The 22,105-nt window shown below is 41.1% G+C and overlaps 1 long non-coding RNA gene across 4 annotated transcripts in view; it reads left to right on the forward strand.

Annotated features, from left to right (window-relative positions):
* Positions 1-22,105, forward strand: part of LOC135520084 (uncharacterized) — a 303,255-nt gene that overhangs the window by 10,895 nt on the left and 270,255 nt on the right. For 2 of the 4 annotated variants that reach the window (XR_010452340.1, XR_010452342.1), the window contains exon 3: positions 20,787-20,872. The exons of the other annotated variants lie outside the window; for them this stretch is intronic. This is a non-coding gene — a long non-coding RNA (uncharacterized LOC135520084). The remainder of the gene's footprint in view (positions 1-20,786; positions 20,873-22,105) is intronic. 4 annotated transcript variants of the gene reach the window in all.

Below are 22,105 nucleotides of genomic sequence, written 5' to 3' on the forward strand. Positions count from 1 at the left end.
GATCACGCCTGTCTGAAGCCACTGGCAGGCTAATAGGCTGGCGCTGTTTATATTTCACTAAAGCTCATGCTGTCTAATTAAGTTCTCTAATAGCCACAATTAAGTTAGCAAAGTATCTGGATGAAACACAAAACCTCAAGGACACAGGAATCAGAGGAAAGACACAATGCACAGAGCAGGCATTGCAACTTCCCTGGCATCTATAGCTAGTTGTATCTTATGAACATGGTCTTCAGGAGAGGGGGAAACATTATCTTGAAATCATCTAATTTCGACAGGATTGGTATAGTATTATGGTATGCATTGGGATATAATATTACAGGCCTACAGGCTACAGGCTTCAGGAAATGAACCAATGTTTGCAGACCATTCATGTATCTTTTTATACGAGTGCGATAGCTATCCTTAAGCATTATACTAAGTTAATTGATGCTCATGGGAGACCGTCTGGTGTGGTTTTCCCTAGGTATAAATTAATATAATTTACAACCTCAAGACATTAATCATGATGCTCATGAAGGATTGGCTAAAACTCAAACCTCATACTTGATAGGCCTACAGGATACTGAAAACACACACGCAGGGCTTGAATAGTTTTTACTTTCATTGTAGAGCAATCAGTCATTCTTTCAATTCGGTCAGTGAATGTACGGTATATGAAAATCATGTTAAGTTATTTTGATCCTATGAAAAATTGTACATTTCATACAGCTGCTGAACATTTAAATATCATTTAATTGATGGCTGCTAAAGAGGATAGAAAAATATATTCTGTCTGTTTTGTATTGCTTGACTGAGATAATGTGAAAAACAATAATAGAAACATATGAATGTAATTGAAACAGCACAAGAGTGTATGTTCTTGTTCCCATGTGTAACGGGCGTCGTATGAAGGAGAAGAGGAGGACCGAGGGGCAGCGTGTTATGTGTCCATATTTATTATAATGAACACGGAAATAACAAAAATAACAAGGAGAAACAACTGAAAACAGTTCTGGCTGGTGCAGACACACAACAGAAAACAATCACCCACGAAACAATAGAAAACAGGCTCCCTAAATATGGTTCTCAATCAGGGACAACGATTGACAGCTGCCTCTGATTGAGAACCATACCAGGCCAAACACAGAAATAACAAATCATAGAAAAACTAACAGACAACCCACCCAACTCACGCCCTGACCATACTAAAACAAAGACATAACAAAAGAACTAAGGTCAGAACGTGTGTGTGATTTAGTGACATGTCTACTAATCCAGGTTTGTTCCTATCAACAATTAAAATTAAAAAATTAACCATTTTCTCACTAATTAGTCATATAAATCAGAAATCTTGGGGCAGCCAATGTACGATGCAGCATATTGCAATTTCTCTTTTACAGTTCTTGTGATGGGAAGCATATTTCATGACGAAAGTAAATTAATACGCCTGGCTGAAATTGGCAAAAGTCTATTTGTGGTGACATTTTATCAGTAATTGTTTTGACTCAGGCAGCAGCAAAGTATTTGGGACATAGAGGAAACAAACATTTCATAATGTTGTTGGATATAATGTGGCGTAGTTGGCAGCAAATTAAAATGTATTTTGGGTTACTAGAGTAACATTATGGCTTATGGACACATAAAAGCATATTTTCAAATGCCGGACATTATCATAATTTTTGGATTCACTGCAAGTTGATTTTGGCATCAATTGTATTTGTTTTGGCCCATTGCATGCTGAAAAACGTATCTGTTAAGCAAATGAGGCCTTCATCATCAGAATGATCGCAGGTGAAAATCTGTGGGATGTTCTGGAATGTACTGTATCTGTGAAACATTTCAGTCACTTGCCTCTTTTATGGCAACTAATCCAGTGATATGACTGGTCAGTATGACGAAATGCAGTCTGGATGTATTTTGAGAAATACTTGTTCACTTAGCTAGCAAACTAGCCGCAGTATTGACACTTTACAGAAGTCATGTCTTAATGTGTGGCGTTCTGTTTCGCATATCACTCATTGTCTGTGTTCCAATTTGATGGAAGTGTCTGCCTCAAAACAAATCTGCATCATTTGTGCTCACCACCTCATTCCCATTGGTCTAAAAAAAAAGAAATAGCAAATACCAGCCTGTATTACTCTCACTCCTTCCAACTCTTAGACCTAATGTATCCCCAGGTATTCCATCCACATAATGCGGATTGAAGTCTTATAATTCAATTGATAACCTCTCCTGGTATGTCAGCAGTATAACATTCACAATGAGGGGAAGGTGCCAACAACACAGTGATTAGAGCGTGTTATCAGCGTTGGTTTTTGACACTATAATTTTAAAGGCTGGTTAGGAAAACAAATGCTATCGTACAAAAGGTCAATTAAGACCTTTCCATACCCGGGCATTCATTAATTTCACCATGGTGACTGGCTTTCACGTAGTCAAACCTTTCTGACACCATTTGTAGCTTATAATAGTTTGCAAGACCTTAAAAATATCAAATTTGAGCTTGTTTGTGTACACAATGGATGTAGGTTATTGTTGGTTTGTGGACTATGTTCATTTGGTCAGCAAACCTTTCTGACCAACCATTTGTAGCAAAGAATACTTTGCAAGACCTTGAAAATATCCAGTTTTAGCTGGTTTCTGTTCTCCTTATGGATGTACAGTACACAAGCTACAATTCACAAAATGTCTAGAAAATGTAGTAACAATTAGGTCAAATCAACTGGGTCTTGTGCCTGTGACATGTGAACTCTCTTGACCTGTAAGGCCATCACAACAGACTAGACACAAGAGTAACGAAAGGCTATTGCTCTCGCCAGTTCTGATCTCATTTATTATGATGAGCACAGAGGTAATGGAGTGTTTTACTTGCCACAGAACAGAAATGAATATCATGATTAAGAAGATGACAGTGTCACTTCCCCACCTTGAGAGAGAGAGATGATTCTACAGTACATGTGGCGGTTGTCGACTTGCGTTAAATGCCTGTTTCATCACCGTCGGCGACAGATGTCTGCATCACATCCCACCGCCTCCAGCATGGAGCTGCTGCAAAGAGCAGACAGAATCGTTATCACTGAAGGGAGAACATGATCATGTAAAAGTCAGTAAAGTCGGTCAAAATGTAGTCTACAGTTTTTTATTTATAGCCCCCCCCCAAAAAAAATATTTGTTAGTGGAACTATTAATCTATACCATTCATGTGGCACTGTATTGATTTTCTGTTGCAACATTATCCTTCTGACTTCTGCCTAATGTCGGACTCAATTCCGTGCTTTGGGGAAAGTCTCAGAGTGGAAAGAGGTAATTTGCCACAAGACTCCCATTGGAATTGCCAGTCGGAAATGTTTGGGTTGCTACAATTCATCAACTGTCTGCAGAGGTGGGATGCAACGCTGCCACTGGTCATTAGGACCACTGAGAGTTTTACTACCCTGGCAAAGAGCAGCGTTTATAAACTGCAGTAATCCTTGGGATTTGTGTGATTGTTATGTACAAAGTGATGGAGTACCTTGACTTCAGTGAACCGTGAGGTGGCCACTATGGAATCATTGAGACCTCCAGCTGGTAAAGAGCTATATAAATATAGATTGCTGTGTGTTCAATAGGGCCAAATCCATAGCCTCAACTTGAAGAGAAGCTGTAATTATGGACAAAAAGAGTGGTTGTGTTTGTCTGAGGAAAACAGTCAGTCTACAAAAGTCTGCCATCTATAGGCTCTTGCTCTGTGCTGCACCTCTACATATTACAGTATGCATTCGTTCAGTTTCTTTCGGTTACTCCACTCAGTTTAGAGGAAAACACTTGTGCAATCATATACTTTTCTCATTGAAACTGGATCAAATGGCCCAAGCCAGAGAGGTTAGTTGCGTTGTAAGCACAGACAAATGTCTCTTGTTCTGCAGGCCCAAACTCCTGTGAAAGCTGACATGATGATGGAGAGAGTCCGGATGGGGCCAAGTCTCCAGGCCACAGTGCCCTCCCCGGAGTAAAGCCACAGCGGATGAGAGCTCCGCACTTTCAGTTAATGCAAAAAAAATAAAAAATAGAGAGGTAAGCCAAAGACTGTAGAATAGGGCGGTAGAGAGGGACTCCCTCACTCTAGTAGTCCACATAAAGGAGAGGAGAGAAGACGCACAAGCCTGGCTTTTGTGGAGCGTGTATTCACAGAGCGAGCCGTGAATGGAGCACTGTCAATTTGCCAAAGTAGCTTGGATGATTAACATTTGAACTGTGGCACATCAAGAGCCCCCAGTGGATGAATGGCCATTATATCAACCTCATTAGGGGACCCTATTCACAGATGCCAGGCACAAATTGCCCAGGCCCAACTGACAAGCTTGGGCAGAGAGGGACAATGGACTACCAAAAGTAAACAGCATAGTACTTCGTAAACAGCTTAGCAAATCCGCAGATAAACAAAATTCTGAGCAGTGGAGATTGATGGAGGAAGTGTAGGGTGTTTCTTGAACTGATGGAGTCATGTGGCTCAAGGTTATAATGTGAACACACACACACCATTACAAACATATTGTCACAATGCCCCAAACTGAGAGGTGGTGTGATAACCTTACCATGAAATATTCTTACAAGCACATGTTGTCTGGATAAAAGTTGACACTGTTGCTTTCTTAAGGTTAGCCTGAACATTCTTCCTCCAGGATGCACTAGACTGTTCAGTGGATTGAAATGTATTTTGGGGGAATACACTGACTTTAAGCACAGGATTATTTGGAGAATCCAACCACCTTCTCTCTTTGGGCAAAAAAAAAAGGAATGAGTTGCTTTTCATTCAAACATGCATTATTATTTTACTTCTTACTTACTTTGATTGTGTTTACTGTCTACCATAACTATTGCCACTACTAATACACTGAATTGCACAAGTAACCGTCTGAATGAGTAATGGTTAGTTTGAGTTGAATCTTAAAATGTCACTTACCTACGGCACTTGTATCATATCACTCTTAATTCATGAGAATTAATCGGTTCTTATGCTCTTAACATTAAATACATGGCACAAGCATCAGGCCTTTGGTGACCTATTAGCAATTCATCACTCTCTCTACTTACAGTAGTAACGATAAGATTTGTTTGCGTAATAAAAAGTTAATATAAAAAAATGTATTTAGTTAGCCCAGGAGACAGTCAAATCACATATCTCTGTTGCATTTTAAAAAGAGCAATAATCATTTCCCATTGGCTTTGCATGTTTGTTTAACAAAAGCTATTAAAACCAATGTTTCCATTGTGTGCGCACTTAGCATATTGCCCAGAAGACATATTCCGCAAAAAAAATGTGTGGGTATATAATTAGGTTCCTTTCATTTCAGGATTCAAAGATCGAGCCTCAAAACATGGTTAAAACTTTAATTTTGATCTCATGGATTATCCTTGCATCCTTTGCTCTGTCTAAATAACATTGAGTGGTTACATTTCTCCAGCACCATCCCTCCACTGTTTAACAAAACAAGTAGCGGGGTGTCTACTTTGTTTTGGTTGAGCTGCAGACTGCACCTTTAAGACTATATGGATGGAATATTACAGTATTATACAACGGGTGGGTCGAATCCTGAATGCTGATTGGTTAAAACCACATTCCAGCCAGTGTCTATTCCACAAATTACCACCGGCTAAATCTATGACATTAAAATGCCTATTTACTCTGTTCCACCTGACTGAGCAATCCACAGTCTCACGAGCCCAGCTAGGCAATTAATGTTTTTAATGAACATATGTAAATCATTATTTGAATATGTTGTTAGGCCTGAAACTTCTTCTTATGCCAATATATACCTCCAAATACCGGATTCTCAGGCATTATCACTTAAGTGTGAGGAGAAAGTTATGTCCAGTTCAACTGTCTGAAATGTTCAAGATGTTCAGATGAGGTTATATCACAATCACAATCTGAGAATTATGGCCATTGGATATTATCAGTGAGATATACATTATAACAAACGTTACTGCCATAGAAAATGATGTAAACATATACTTACCTACATAATAGTATACATTTCAACTATCCTCCACTTTATTTCCAAAGACACCTCTATGCAATGAGTATGATGGGAGACAGAGTGCTAGTTTCAAGCACAGGGTGCAGCAGGTGTTTATTCAGTAAAGAACCACAGGAAGAGGCAGGTAGCAGGGTCCAGGGACAGGCAGAAGGTCATATACGGGGAATCCAGAAGGTAACAGCACAGGCAGGAAAAAAGGCTAATAACGTAGTCCGGGAGATCAGGAAAGAGGTTGATGACAAGAAATCTGATAAGCAAAGAGTACAGGCAGGGAATAGGCAAAAAAACGTTGTTAGTGAGGATGACCAAAAACTATGATACACGGGAGGACTAATATGGAAATAAACAAAGCTCAGAATTGAACATGCAACAAATCAAACAATACATCACAATGACGGGGTGCAAAGAACTGAACTAAATAGTGTGTTTAAATGACATACAGGTGTGTGAACAGGTGAACAGAATTCAGGTGATTGGGATCTGGAGAGTGAGCTGCGTTCAGGAGATCTTCGTGTTTGAGAGTGTGAGTTGGAAGCAGACGTTACACTCTACATCAAGTGATGCGAGTCAACTCTATTTATACCCAGGTGCAAAGTATAATTCCAGTCTCGAAGAGGGTGGTTGTATTGGCGTAATAATCTACCAGGCAGGCTATGTTTACACAATTACACCCCATTCAAAGTATATTTGTAGAGCTTCACTTAACCAACAGCTGGACTCCTGGTGAGCTGAATTATTATAGCTTTCGTTTCACAACATTTTGTACTCGGCTTATCTAATATTTATGCATTACTTATGGCCAGTAAATACTTAGGCTTTCGACGTAATGGAAATGCTTAGCGAAGCATGTAGTATTACTTTGTTGCGTGATGTGATGTTGTTAGTCAAGAAACCTCACGATACATTTGAACCCGAGGGCAGTGATATGCAATGTGTAGCTTATGTCGGTGTGTTTGGGTGACAAACTAATACAGAAAATCCGGTTTCTTATTTGAGTTAGGGTTATAAAGAGATAAACTGAAGGAGCTTAAAAAGAGGAGGAGCCATGACTTTGAGACAGACTTCCTTATTCTTTGGGGAGCAGAGGTGCTCTTTTTAGGTGTAAGTTAACACCCTAAGGGCTGCTATGTTCATATATTTCCCATATTTTAGGCCTGTTTGGACGTGTTATCAGATGAAGTTAACGTCCCTTCCCAAAAAATGTTTAGGTTTACTAATTTTTCTCCCTTATTTGTTATTTTTTCACTTCTGTGTCTCTCTTCTGTGAAACATCAGCATGATCTTGTTTGATAGGCGTGTTTACCCAAGCTCTGCATGGAATTCATTACCTATAATTAAGCGTTTACTTGATCAGGAGAAAAAAAAAAGGATTATACGAAGTCAGATTAAAGGGAGCTGATTTGAAACCAGCGAAGCAGATTATCAAGCGCTGCCAGGCAAAGCAGGCTGCGTTTGGAGTCGGGCCCCTTCTGATCGCAATCGTTAGCGCTTTATTCGTCAAACGCCTGCTAATTCCTTAAACAAGCTCGGCTTAATCCAGACTCTTAAACAGAACCACAACTCTGGAGATGCCTTATTGACAGCTTGCTGATAAAAGAGTAAAAGAGGATATGGGGGGTGAGAGGTAACTGGGTTTGAATAGCCTTTGGTACAATGCACAATGCTCTGCCTCAGTCTACTAGTCAGTATTATTACATTTGAACACAGGCCAGCTCTGTTACCATTCTAAGCCCTATCATTACTCAGAGTCAAGCAGTAATTTGATATGTAAATCTCACAGGTTTTTACCACGCTGTAGCGAAGTTAAGACTTACTGTATTACTGGTGCTGCTAACACAATCCCTTTAGGTGAAACACTGATAGAAGATGCAGTAGATGTATTTTGCTCTAATGTCCCAGTTATCCTTTTGTGAGGGTGAGGGTATACAGAGAGGCTGTCAGCTCCTGTCTAGTATGTGAGTTGTTCTCCATTCTCGAGAACTCAGATAGATATGTTCAAACTACTGTGTGTACAAATGTGCTGGTAAACATTACACTAGCTGTCACACTGTAGTCTTTCAACTGGTTTATCTTGCAAATGCTAATATCGTCGGAGGAGAAGACAAAAACTTTGACGCTAAAATTCACTTACCAAATTTCCGGTATTGTAAGGTGATTGAATACACTTTGCACAGCGTACACTTTCTTGAAAAGCATATTCCCAAAGATATGCCTGACTAGGAATTATCCCCACTGTCTGTAATTATGATTATCTTCTGTAGAGTTTCTGGTAAAACATGATTTAACAGATCAAAGAATGGCTAATCATAAGCAGTGATGTGTTTTTCTCATCTGTTACAACAAGGGGTTGCCATATCTCCTAATGTATAATGTATGTGGAAAATGGTCACAAGCTCAACACAAAGGGGAAACATGGGCATAAACATAACAGATGGGGAAGTCATTTGTGAGGCATGATTTGCATATGTTTTAACGCCATAAATTACTGGGCCATCTGGAGATAAAATTACACATTTCTCATATCACCTAGTATATTAAAGTTTAAGAATGTACAACGGAATGTACTATTGTTCATTTGCATTTCATAGATCACACAATTCTAATAGGACATCATGTTCCTCAATTTAGTTTGTCATACTGTAAGTAGGTTGAGACATCAAATCCAATTTTATTGGTCACCTACACGTGTTTAGCAGACATGATTGCGGGTGTCGCGAAATGCTTGTCATGCATCTGGGGTAGAACTCTGACCATTGGGATTCATATAGTATTTTGACAGTATATTAGCGTGTAGATTAATGTACAATGATGAAAAATGCGGGCTTTCAAATCAGAGGCCTAATACAGTACACTTCAAAATGTGGAAAGAGTATAGACCACATACCTGTCAATCTTTAAGTGCACCTGACAGCCATGATTTAAACCTACAATACAGGTGACACAAAAAAAATGTATTGCTCAATGATTGAATTCCAGCCGCACACCAACGGTACAGTATGTATTGCATCACAATTTAGTGGTAACTACAGTACACATGCAGATGTGTGCAATGCCCAATTAAAATATTTAAAAAAGGAACATGAAAGCTTAAACTGTTCTCACAAATGTTACTCCCTTCCCAAAATACACAACTAAACCACGCTACCGTTTAAATGCTTGGCTCTCTCACTAAGGGAAACCAACACAGGGCCTCAGTGACTTTGATTAGTCTGATGAGGTGTGCCTGGTTTTGCTTTTGATGATCTTATAATGACGGCTTTCAACTTTTAGTCACACATTTCACCATTAATTGCACCATGTTTGCGGAACTTGCCAGACAAAATGGCAGTAAATTGCTTTTGGCTGGAGAACAACGAGTAACAACCTAGCCTACTGAACATCACAGATAGAAATGGCATGACCAGATCAGCTGAAATGATTCCTGACTATAGATGCCAGATAGATTGTAAAACAGAGTTGCCTATCTGATAACTTCACATGAAGTTGCTCGTATACCTATGTTTTAACAACTTTATTACTAAAGTGCTGGAAAGCAACATTTATTTTTTTTGTAATAAAAAAAGCATCTACTTAAAATTGAGTGAGGTAATCAAGTAACATATTGACTTTAATTAATTCATTGCCCAACTAATACAATGTATAGTGTTTTTCTCATCTTGTTTTGTATTACCTAAGCCTCTGTTTCAGCGTTCTAAGTGGTGTTTCAGTATATATATATATATATGAGTTATCTTTCAAAAACAGACCACCTTTCTTTGCCAAAACACAACGCTGGCAAATCTAATAAGGATGTCAAGGAGGCATGCGGATTTTATAATTTGAAAAAGGCACTCAGGTGAGAACAAAGCAACAGCCTCAGTTTTCTGTGGAGAATCGTGTTTGATGTCAATCCTAATGCTCGGGAAAATCGTTGCATTTTCATCTTTGCATCTTCTTAAACTGTGTCAGAAGTAGCAAAGTAGTAGGGCCATCTTGTTTACTCTGGTTGTATACTGAAGCAGCAGCCTATTTGCAGATGTCTGTGTCTAAAATAAAACATAAAATCAAAGTACATGCATGTATTCTGTCATCATGGATTAAACACAATCACAGTAGGCTACTATAGTATGACTACCTGATGTACAGTCCTGTATTTGCCTTGGGCTATCACAGTAGTTCAGAAAGGAAACACCACATGTACATCTAACCATTTATTAGCAAAGATTACAATGGAAAGTCTTGGCGTTTGGCTCTGCTCCTTCAGCGTAGCTCACTGCCAGAGCGAAGCATAATATAAAGATGATGAAATAACTACTGGCAGTGAGCACGATATGCTATACCAAATCCCCTGAAAGAACAAACACAAGAACCCAGACAGGTGGAGGGTGACGTATCAGAAAACAGTAGCAACGGCAATAGCAGCAAGAGACACCAGCGCATGGCCCACCAGACATCCGGCATCGAGGAAGCATGTGTAGAACTGGTCAACTTAAATAGACCGCATGTAAGTAGTGTGAATCCAATTGGTGCAATGTCCGCTGATGTGATCAGCTGACGCCACCACACTCAGGGTTCCTCGCCTGATCCGGCTTCGCTTTATTTATTTTCAGAAAACCTAAATGTATTAAAACGTAGCAGCTACTCATGTTGTAAATTGCTCATTTGGACTGTTCAGATTAGTGCTCGGGTTCAGAGGGTCAGATTCTGAGCTTCCTGATTACTTAAGATCATCTGCTTAACTTGATTTTAGATCCGCTGACATTCAATTTGAAATTCAAGACCGTCTCCAGCTCTTTCTTTTTCTCACACACACACACACACACACACACACACACACACACACACACACACACACACACACACACACACACACACACACACACACACACACACACACACACACACACACACACACACACACACACACCTGCTTTTAGTATATTGTTGTAAGCAAATTAGTCAGCTTGCTGTTTTGAACCATTGCATATCAAAGCAAAGCCCCTTGGTTATTGTAATTATGAAGTGCAATAAATCTAAATGTAAACAGCGGATGTTGTTGTCCCATTGCTTCTCACCTCCCAGTACATTTCTTTGGAAGACCCGTCTGCTGATGTTGCACTTCTTGAGATAACAAACAAGAGAGAATTTCATGTCTCAGCAAATTTAAGAAATCTCTATCAGAGAGTAATGAGGTGACTGAAATGGGGGACAAGGCCTCAGCAGGATGACTTTCAGGAGATCTGTTTTTACTGTGTTGATTACCATGCTTGTGACTATCTGGTGATGTTACTTTTTAGTTGCCCAGCAGACTCTCACACCCTGATGGAAACTGTAATGTGGATGTTTTTACAGAGCTGATGTCATCTGCTGTTTTCACAACCATCTATGTCTCTCGGTTGCCAATATCTATAGTACAGTAACAACATTGGTAGAGACAGTATAACAATATGCCGCTGGCTGAGCCATTGAAAAAATCTAAAAGGGTGGGGCGATGGTCAACAGGTCTGACTGTCTATGTGACTGTACACTATGAACAGTGGTAGGGACAGAAGCTCGACAAGATACTGTATGCTGCTGTCAATGCCATAGTAACAAATACAATTTCTCAAGGGAGTGATGGCCAATAGCCCTGACTGTAGCAGGTTGCTTAGAGCCGTTGGTCAGCAGCTCTCGAGTAAAAGAGAAAAAAGTGACAGACTTCCTAAAAACACGCCAGGGGCAGAATTCCCATAAACTGTTATTTGCCATACGACTCGCAGGAGATTGCCAATCAATTCCTTTGAGCTTTTAATACCGCCGTTCCCATTTTGGTTGGCGAACAGGAAGGGAATAGTTATTTCACACGAAAAGAAAACAAAATACATCTCTAGCACTTTTCACACTGATATTTCACTCACTGCAGCTGTCATTGGTACAAGAGATCCTAGAATTCAATTTGACCTTTCACAGTTTGGTTAAAGGAAGATATTATTTCAGGGGGTAAATGCACTAAATTCTAAATAGGATAGTGAATTCCTGCAGTCAGGAAGGCTAGATTATGCCGCATTAGATCTGTTTTGCTGTAGGGATACACGTCATATTAAGTTATGTTGCGATGGAAATGTATCGCTTGATGATTCGAGACTTCGTACACATTTCATGTGGTGGCCCTATCTGAGGCTGAGGCAGAAGTAGTCGGGATAAGACTAGGAGGAGAATGTTGCTCTCCTAACACACCCTTGAGGCGAGCTGACTGTCGCAGCCGCTCTGCAGCAGAATCAAGCCTACACTTTGATTTGTGTAAGATAGGCCCAGGTCCTCATGAGGCTCACCCTCTCACTGTTTCCTGCACACAGGGAATGTGATGTGGGGATCATTTAGAGATCAGACCTGATATAGTGGAAGTTGGTACAACAACTATGGGAAAGAGGAGATGCACATTTTTGGATGGGTTAAAGAATGAAAGGTTCTCATGACAACCAAAGATCTTTGTAGAAAAGTTGAGGGGATCGGTTTCAAATTGCTGATTAGTGAAAGGGTACTTGCAAGGGAGGAAGTGTTTGACTCGTTCAAAGCGGAAGGCAGCTGTGCCTGATTGGAGCCAATCAATTTCTCTGATTGCAGTCATTTCAGAAGAGCCCTGTTTGTTTCAACAATGTCAGAGAGAAATTCTCAAATTTCCAACAAAAATAATACATTCCTGAAATCCTACGTTTGGGTCCTCATGACATCACTACCTAAGATATTGGGCTTTTGGTTCCTGATAAACTGGGACTTGATCTGCACCTCTCTTTGAAAGAACATGATCCCAGATAGATGGAATAGGTAGGATCAGCCCTTATGCACTGGTACAGGATTTGATATTTTGTAATCCCCTAATGGTTATAGATCCTCAAAAAACGATGTGTATCCCCGAACAAAGAGACCCTGCTCTTAGAGGAACTCAGCTACTTTACTGTTAGGGAAACCTAACATGCTGGGATGCTATTTGTTTATTAACACACATTTAGCTGTGTGAAGGCACTCCTATCCATCTCTGTCATCTTCTCAGGGTCAGGCAGAGGACACAATCAGGTTAATAACAAAATGACCCTTGATCAAATGACCTCAGCCTTGGTGGTTAATAATACTGTAAAAAGTTCAGAACGCCCTGAAGCCAATAATACACGTTTATAGGATGTTCTGAGTGCAGTCTAAGTTAAATTAACTTTGAAATTACAGGCTCATAATGGTTATTAGTTCCCACCCCTGGGCCCCTATTATCAGTTAAATACTATAGTTTCCCCATTATATTCCCAAATTTCACCTTGCAAAGGAAAATGATGCCTTCTCCTTCAGTCTCATCGAATATCTCTTGTTTACCGACATTTTCATTTTATCGTGTCTGAATTGATTTCCTGTTTTTCTTTGCTGAGCAAACATATTATCAGGGATATTCTACCTTCATGGTCTTTACATATGAACCTGAAGTGTTTACCAAAGCAAGGTATAGGTTGCATCTTAGTCAAGGGCAGAGAAGAAGCAATAACATACCCACCTGGGATTTGACCATGTCAATAGTGATCATCAGCCTCTCTACCTTCGGACCAGAATGCCTACCTTCCAGTAGGAGCTCATGCTCTGTGTCAGGTGTCAAGTGGAATTATCAGGGCCTGGGAGAAAGACCTCCATTGTTTGTGAAAGCCTCAGTCATTGTCACACCACATCTCTAGCCACAAGGGGAAATGGGACAGGAAAGCTTCTAAAGTGATCTTATTCTACATGATAGTCTAGGTAACTCAGAGGGGAATCCCTAAGGCAATAGATTCACCATGATCTTACAGGGTGTCTATATAGGGTCTCCAGACCAAAACCTACTTGCATGTCAGTTGAACATGATTATGTAAAGGAACCGTCATCACACGGAGCATCAGTATCACACCATACAGCGGATTCTCCAGATGTAAGGATGTGTGATGATAATATGTAGAATTCCTCAATTAAGATGTGTCAATAGTACGAGACAAGGTGAAAAGGCCATTTTATGATCCTTTGTGTAAGAGAGAGAAATAAAATAAAATGTTATTGGTTGCGTCCACGGTTTAGCATGTGTTATGGGAGGTGTAGCGAAATGCTTATGTTCCTATTTCCTATCAATAAATGCAGTGAATGTCAAACAAGCACACAATAATAAAACATGTACTACGGCAGTAGATACAGTGGGGCAAAAAAGTACTTAGTCAGCGACCAATTGTGCAAGTTCTCCCACTTAAAAAGCCAACACCTCATTCGGACGCCTTTCGTTCCAGTACTCTGCTGCCTGTGACTGGAACGAATTGCAAAAATCGCTGAAGTTGGAGACCTTTATCTCCCTCACCAACTTCAAACATCAGCTATCTGAGCAGCTAACCGATCGCTGCAGCTGTACATAATCTATTGGTAAATAGCCCACCCATTTTCACCTACCTCATCCCCACAGTTTTTATTTATTTACTTTTCTGCTCTTTTGCACACCAATATCTCTACCTGTACATGATCATTTATCAATCCAGTGTTAATCTGCAATATTGTAATTATTCACCTACCTCCTCATGCCTTTTGCACACATTGTATATAGACTCCCCATTTTTTTCTACTGTGTTATTGACTTGTTAATTGTTTACTCCATGTGTAACTCTGTGTTGTCTGTTCACACTGCTATGCTTAATCTTGGCCAGGTCGCAGTTGTAAACGAGAACTTGTTCTCAACTAGCCTACCTGTTAGGTTAAATAAAGGTTAAATAAAAATAAATAAAATAAAATAAATGAGAGAGGCCTGTCATTTTCATCATAGGAACACTTCAACTATGACAGACAAAATGAGAAAAAAATCCAGAAAATCAGATTGTAGGATTTTTAATGATTTTATTTGCAAATTATGGTGGAAAATGCGTATATAAATAGTATGTAAACATTATTAAAGTTACCGGTATTAATTTCAATGACTATGTGCACATGCTATCAATCCATAAGGTGCAGGGTAGAGTACACGGTGGGAGCTGGTTATTGACAGTGACTAAGGGGCAGAGTAGGGTACTAGGCAGAGGGCAGGGTACTGGCCGGAGGCTGTCTAGTGTGTCTATTTAATAGACACCTAAAACCGCTAAAGCAGTCATTTGGACTGCTCATGAATTGAAACGTTTTATTACTCTGCCATTTTTTAATTAATTTCCTCAATAAGTCTATATAACACACTGTCAGTGTTAGAATCACAATATCACAAACAGAACTGGAGTTATAACCAGTTTTAGGAGGGCGCGTCATTTCCCCCCGTATCCCGTGCTACTCCCGACAGTAGGGCCTGCTCTACTCCTTCTCCTGACATTGAAGGTGCAGTGCTCAGTTGATAATCAAGCAGAGAATTGCCTCGAAACTGAACCTAAACTATACCGAAAAATAATTTCACACATATTACAACAGATTAAATAAATTAAGTAAAGTATGATGGGGGAGAAAGGGGGATAATGGGTGAGATGATGAACGAGGGAACGCGAACGATGCATAATTATGTAATCCCCGGATGGATGCACATGCTACGTTAGCTTTGCTACAACATCTGAATGAAAACAACTCAGATGGTGGGGAAGAAATTAATTGAAAAGGAATCTCTGCACAATCAGGATCAATGCACAATTTTTTATTTGTGACCGACCGGCTTGATTCGGTCCTATGTAACAAAATTTGAAATTGTGTTTTCATTGGATAAAAGTAGAGTCTTAGAGCGATAAAAAAATAGTATATCATACACTGCCGTTGAGGGACAATGGGAAAGTAATTCTGCTTTGTAAGTTGATAAACTTGTAACCCCACTTTAGAGAAAATTACCTTGAACGTTTTGGTACACCTACTGAAGAGCTCTTCTTTGTCTACACCCATTCAGCATCATTCACAGTCTCTTAAGCCTTAGCCCCACTCATCTCTTTAAGGATTCACGTGAGGCCATGTGCTAAACAGAGTGATAATGGTAGTGTAGTAACAACCAAATATTAAGACTAAAAGTGTTGAAGGTAGGAGCAACAATACACTTATCTAGTCCTTGGCCTATATCCTAATTTGACTTTGGTGCAGTTCATGTTGTTCTTGACATTACCGTCTCAGGTAAACACACACTATATCAAATCAAATCAAATATGATTTGTCACATGCACAGGACGCAGAAGGTGTAAATGGTACAGTGAAATAGTTACTTGCATATTTGCATAATAGCAATACAAAAAAATAGAAATTGTCAAGTTACATTTTTTAAATAATGATTAGATGATTCTTAGCCAGCCACACTTGTCATGTGAAATAAATGCTATAACCACCCCCAGCCACATCTAACTAAGTGGATGGATCACTATTGTCTAGACATGTTCATGAAATACAACAGATGACCGTAATCACCCTCAGACACATCTGGTGAAGTGGAATCTTTTGTTTAGACATGTGGCTAGCTAGCTAGATTTCCGAGTTCACAGTTCCCAGTTGTTTTGAATGCGGCAATAATCCCAACCCATACTACTAGTTAGAAATACAAACTGATGGTCATAGCTAGACACCATGCATGAATCTGCAGGTAGCTAAAGCTAATGAACGAGATGCAATGTTAGCTAGCTAGCTAACATTAGGTTTAAGCTAGCAATGCAAATGACTTTTTGAGATACACATAATATTACTACACAAATCATACACGTAACATTAGCTAGTGAGGCAGCCAGCTAGCTAACAGTACGCTTTAACTTGCAATGAAAACGACATTCTGACATAATTAGAAACATAATATCTGACTCTTACCCCTACATGTCACGGATACCATGGTTGCCCTTAGTTTGGAGATGTAATCCAGAAAACGGTGTTTTATACAACAGCTTTCTGTGTTCTTTGTCTCCCTCCACATATTTGCAATCAAACACCAGACTTTCTCCATGTCCTTAGCTATCATACTCTGTTCCACCGGGCATTCCACTGATTTCATAACTCTGTCAACTTTTTCTGTAACTTTTTCAACAACACTGTTGATCACCATTTCAGGAGCATGCTACAGAAGCATACCATAGCGGGAAGGCTAAACCAACTAGGCTCGTAATTTAACAATTGTATTAGTATTTACAGATGGCATACACATTTGTTATTATTAAGGCACATGAAAGTTCACATGTTCCAGAAGGCATTTCTGCAGAAAACATTTTTTTTTTAAATTAGTTAACGTTCAAATGCGTCTCCTGTGAATTGGTGACATGTGACATACACATAGTTTCCTGAAATTAGTTTCAGAGGACACATATACAGTAGGCAATGTGTGTCAAAGCAATCAGACATTATGAGCAATACCTGTGTACAACACAAATGCCAGGAGGCACATCAGTAATCAGTTATCTCAGAAAACTGACTTGATCGATACAATTCATATTTTTTCATAACATTATTTGTTACCTGGGTATAGAAGCTGTCTCTTTGTCCGAGCTTTGGTACACCTGTCCTGTCTCCGCCTTTTAGATGGTAGTGGGGTGAACAAGCCGTGGCTCGGGTGGCTGAAGTCCTTGAGGATCTTCTTGGCCCCAGTGTGACGCCTATGATGCGTTGGACTGACTGTGCCACACTCTGGAAAGCCCTGCGGTTGCGAATGGTGTAATTGCCATACCAGGAGGTGATACAGCCCGACAGAATGTTCTCAATTGTGCATCTGTAGAAGTTTGTGAGGGTCTTAGTGGCCAAATCAATTTTCTTCTGCCTCCTGAGGTTCTACACTGCACTGTCAGTGTGAAGGGATCGATGTGCACACAGAGGAACTTGAAGCTTTTGACCCTTTCCACTACGGCCCGTCAGTTCCTTCGTTTTGTTGACATTGAGGGAGAGGATATTTTTCTGGCACCACTTTGCCAAGGCACTCACCTCCTCCCTGCAGGCTGTCTCATCGTTGTTGTTAATCAGGCCTTAAACGGTTGTGTATTCAACAAACTGATTGAGTTCGAGATGTGTGCGGCCACAGGAGGGAGCTAAGCAGCACCCTTGTTGGCCTTCAGATTTCAGGATCAGCGTGGCGGAGTTGTTGTTGCCAACTTTCACCACCCGGGGTCGGCCCGTCAGGAAGACCAGGACCCAGTTGCACAGGGAGGGGTTCAGACCCAGGGCCATGAGCTTAGTGATGAGCTTGGAGGACAATATGGTTTTGAAGACTGAGCTCTAGTTGATGAACAGCATTCTTACCTTGGTATTCCTCTTGTTCAGGTATGATAGGCAGTGTGCAGTGCAATGCAATTGCTCCATCCGTGGATCTGTGGGGCGATATCCAAATTGTAGTGGGTCTAGTGTGTCAGGTAAGATGGAGGTGATATTGTCCTTAACTAGCCTATCAAAGCTCTTCATGATTGCAGAAGTGAGTGCTACGGGGCAATAGTAATTTTGTTCAGTTACCTTCACTTTCTAAAATAAGATCAAATTATATTTGTCACATACATATGGTTAGCAGATGTTAATGCGAGTGTAGCGAAGTACTTGTATGGATGAGCGATGCCCAAACAGCATAGACAAAATGCAGTAGATGGTATAGAGTACAGTATATGCATATGAGATGAGTAATGTAGGGTATGTAAACATTATATACGTGGCATTGTATAAAGTGGCTAGTGGTACATTTATTACATCCAACTTTTAATTATTAAAGTGGCTAGAGATTAGTCAGTATGTTGGCAGCAGCCACTCAATGTTAGTAATGGCTGTTTAACAGTCTGATGGCCTTGGGTTTTTCAGTCTCTCGGTCCCAGCTTTGATGCACCTGTACTGACCTCTCCTTCTGGATGATAGCGGAGTGAACAGGTAGTGGCTCGGGTGGTTGTTGTCCTTGAGGATCTTTTGGCCTTCCTGTGATATCAGGTGGTGTAGGTGTCCTGGAGGGCAGGTAGTTTGTCCCCTGTGATGCATTGTGCAGACCTCACTACCCTATGGAGAGCCTTGCGGTTGTGGGTGGAGCAGTTGCCATACCAGGCGGTGGTACAGCCTGACAGGATGCTCTCGATTGTGCATCTGTAAAAGTTAGTGAGGATTTTGGTGACAAGCCAAATTTCTTCAGCCTCCTGAGGTTGAAGAGGCGCTGCTGTGCCTTCTTCACCACGCTGTCTGTGTGGGTGGACCATTTCAGCTTGTCCGTGATGTGTACGCCAAGGAACTTAAAACTTTCCACCTTCTCCACTACTGTCCCGTCGATGTGGATAGGGGGCTGTTCCCTCTGCTGTTTCCTGAAGTCCACGATCATCTCCTTTGTTTTGTTGATGTTGAGTGAGAGGTTATTTTCCTGACACCACACTCCGAGGGCTCTCACCTCCTCCCTGTAGGAAATCTCATCGTTGTTGGTAATCAAGCCTACCACTGTAGTGTCGTCTGCAAACTTGATGATTTAGTTGGAGGCGTGAGTGGCCACGCAGTCATGGGTGAACAGGGAGTACAGGAGAGGGCTGAGAATGCACCCTTGTGGGGCCCCAGTGTTGAGGATCAGCGGGGTGGAGATGTTGTTTCCTACCCTCACCACCTGGGGTGGCCCGTCAGGAAGTCCAGGACCCAGTTGCACAGGGCGGGGTCGAGACCCAGGGTCTCGAGCTTAATGACGATTTTGGAGGGTACTGTGTAGTTGAATGCTGAGCTGTAGTCGAACAGCATTCTTACATAGGTATTCCTCTTGTCCAGATGGGTTAGGCAGTGTGCAGTGTGATTTCGATTGCGTCGTCTGTGGACCTATTGGGGCGTTAAGCAAATTGGAGTGGGTCTAGGGTGTCAGGTAGGGTGGAGGTGATATGGTCCTTGACTAGTCTCTCAAAGCACTTCATGATGACGGAAGTGAGTGCTACGGGGCGACAGTCATTTAGCTCAGTTACCTTAACTTTCTTGGGAACAGGAACAATGGTGGCCCTCTTGAAGCATGTGGGAACAGCAGACTGGGATAGGGATTGATTGAATATGTCCGTAAACACACCAGCCAGCTGGTCAGCGCATGCTCTGAGGATGCGGCTAGGGATGCCGTCTGGGCCGGCAGCCTTGCGAGTGCTATCACGTTTAATTGTTTTACTCATGTTGGCTGCAGTGAAGGAGAGCACGCAGGTTGTGTCGGTGGCACTGTATTGTCCTCAAAGCGAGCAAAGAAGTTGTTTAGTTTGTCTGGGAGCAAGACATCGTGGTCCGCGACGGGGCTGGTTTTTCTTTTGTAGTCCGTGATTGACTGTAGTCCCTGCCACATACCTCTCGTGTCTAAGCCGTTGAATTGCGACTCTACTTTGTCTCTATACTGACACTTAGCTTGTTTGATTGCCTTGCGGAGGGAAAAGCTACACTGTTTGAATGTATTCGGTCATGTTTCCGGTCACCTTGCCCTGATTAAAATCCATGGTTCAGTTTTGTGCGAATACTTTCAGTTTTGTGCGAATGCTGCCATCAATCCACGGTTTCTGGTTGGGGACAGTTTTAATAGTCGCTATGGGTACAACGTCACTGATGCACTTGCTAATAAACTTGCTCACCGAATCAGCGTATTCATCAATGCTGTTGTCCGACGCTATGCGGAACATATCCCAGTCCACGTGATCGAAGCAATCTTGAAGCGGAATCCAATTGGTCAGACCAGCGTTGAACAGACCTAAGCACGGGCATTTCCTGTTTTAGGTTCTGTCTATACGCTGGGTACAGGAAAAGTTTTGGAAATCTTGAAGCGAGTGGAGACAATGGAGATCCTCACCCTGAACTCATCTAACGTTAGCGAGTAATATACTTGGAAGTGATGGGTGGTGTGTAAGCTTCCTGAGTCTGACTATGACACCACTCCTCCCTCTTCTCTGGCAGCGAAGTTTTGGAGTATCACCCGGGATGAACGGGGCTGTCTTGGGCAGTTCAAACAAAGGATCCAGGTCCGGGAAGTCAAATTTCTGGTGAGTGACCACCAATCTACTTTCTAAAAGTTCTTTGGGGCTGTAGGTAATAGTACTAGAAACGTTCTAGGCAAATCATGCAAAACATAACAAACAAAAAAAAGAAATAATGCAAAGTTACCTGGGAGCGAGAAACAGGGTGTCCGTGTCTGTCGGCTCCATCTTGTTCAAGAGAGAACTTTCGAGGGGACTAAGCTTAACTTCTTGAAACTCCCCACCCCGGATCCGGGTTTGTGACTAAAGCCTCAGGCTCATTAGCATAACGCAACGTTAACGATTTCTGAAAATCGCAAATAAAATGAAAATAATGCGTCTGCTCTCAAGCTTAGCCTTTTCTTAACAACACTGTCATCTCAGATTTTCAAAATATGCTTTTGAACCATAGAAATTGACTAATTTGTGTAAGAGTATGCAAAGCTAGCATAGCATTTTGAGTAGCATTTAGCACGCAACATTTTCACAAAAACCAGATAACCAAATAAATAAAATCATTTACCTTTGAAGAGCTTCTGATGTTTTCAATGAGGAGACTCTCAGTTTACATACCAAATGCGCAGTTTTTCCTGAAAGCGTCTGTGTGTAGGAGAAATCGTTCCGTTTTCTACATCGCGTCTGGCTACCGAAACGAACCGAAAATTCTGTCACATACAACGTAAAACTTTTTCCGGATTAACTACATAATATCGACCGAAACATGGCAAACGTTGTTTGGAATCAATCCTCAAGGTGTTTTTTCACATATCTCTTCATTGATATGCAGTTCGTGGAAGCTTGCTTTCCTCTCTGTATCCCATGGAAAAATACTGGCAGGTGACTTTTGCTCACCAATTTCGGCGCAGGACACCGGGCGGACACCTGGTAAATGTGGTCTCTTATGGTCAATCTTCCAATGATCTGCCTACAAATACGTCACAATGCTGCAGACACCTTGGGGAAACGACAGAAAGGGCAGGCTCATTCCTCTCGCATTCACAGCCATATAAGGAGACAATGGAAAACAGAGCCTCAAAAATCCTGCTCATTTCCTGGATGCCATCTCATCTTGGTTTTGCCTGAAGCTCACGTTCTAGGGCACGCACAGAGAATATCTTGGTAGTTTTGGACACGTCAGAGTGTTTTCTTTCGAAAGCTATCAATTATATGCATAGTCGAGCATCTTTTTGTGACAAAATATCTTGTTTAAAACGGGAACGTTTTTCATCCAAAAATGAAATAGCGCCCCCATAGATGTAA

Source organism: Oncorhynchus masou, chromosome 29 (assembly GCF_036934945.1).
Source record: "Oncorhynchus masou masou isolate Uvic2021 chromosome 29, UVic_Omas_1.1, whole genome shotgun sequence".
Classification (NCBI taxonomy): domain Eukaryota; kingdom Metazoa; phylum Chordata; class Actinopteri; order Salmoniformes; family Salmonidae; genus Oncorhynchus; species Oncorhynchus masou.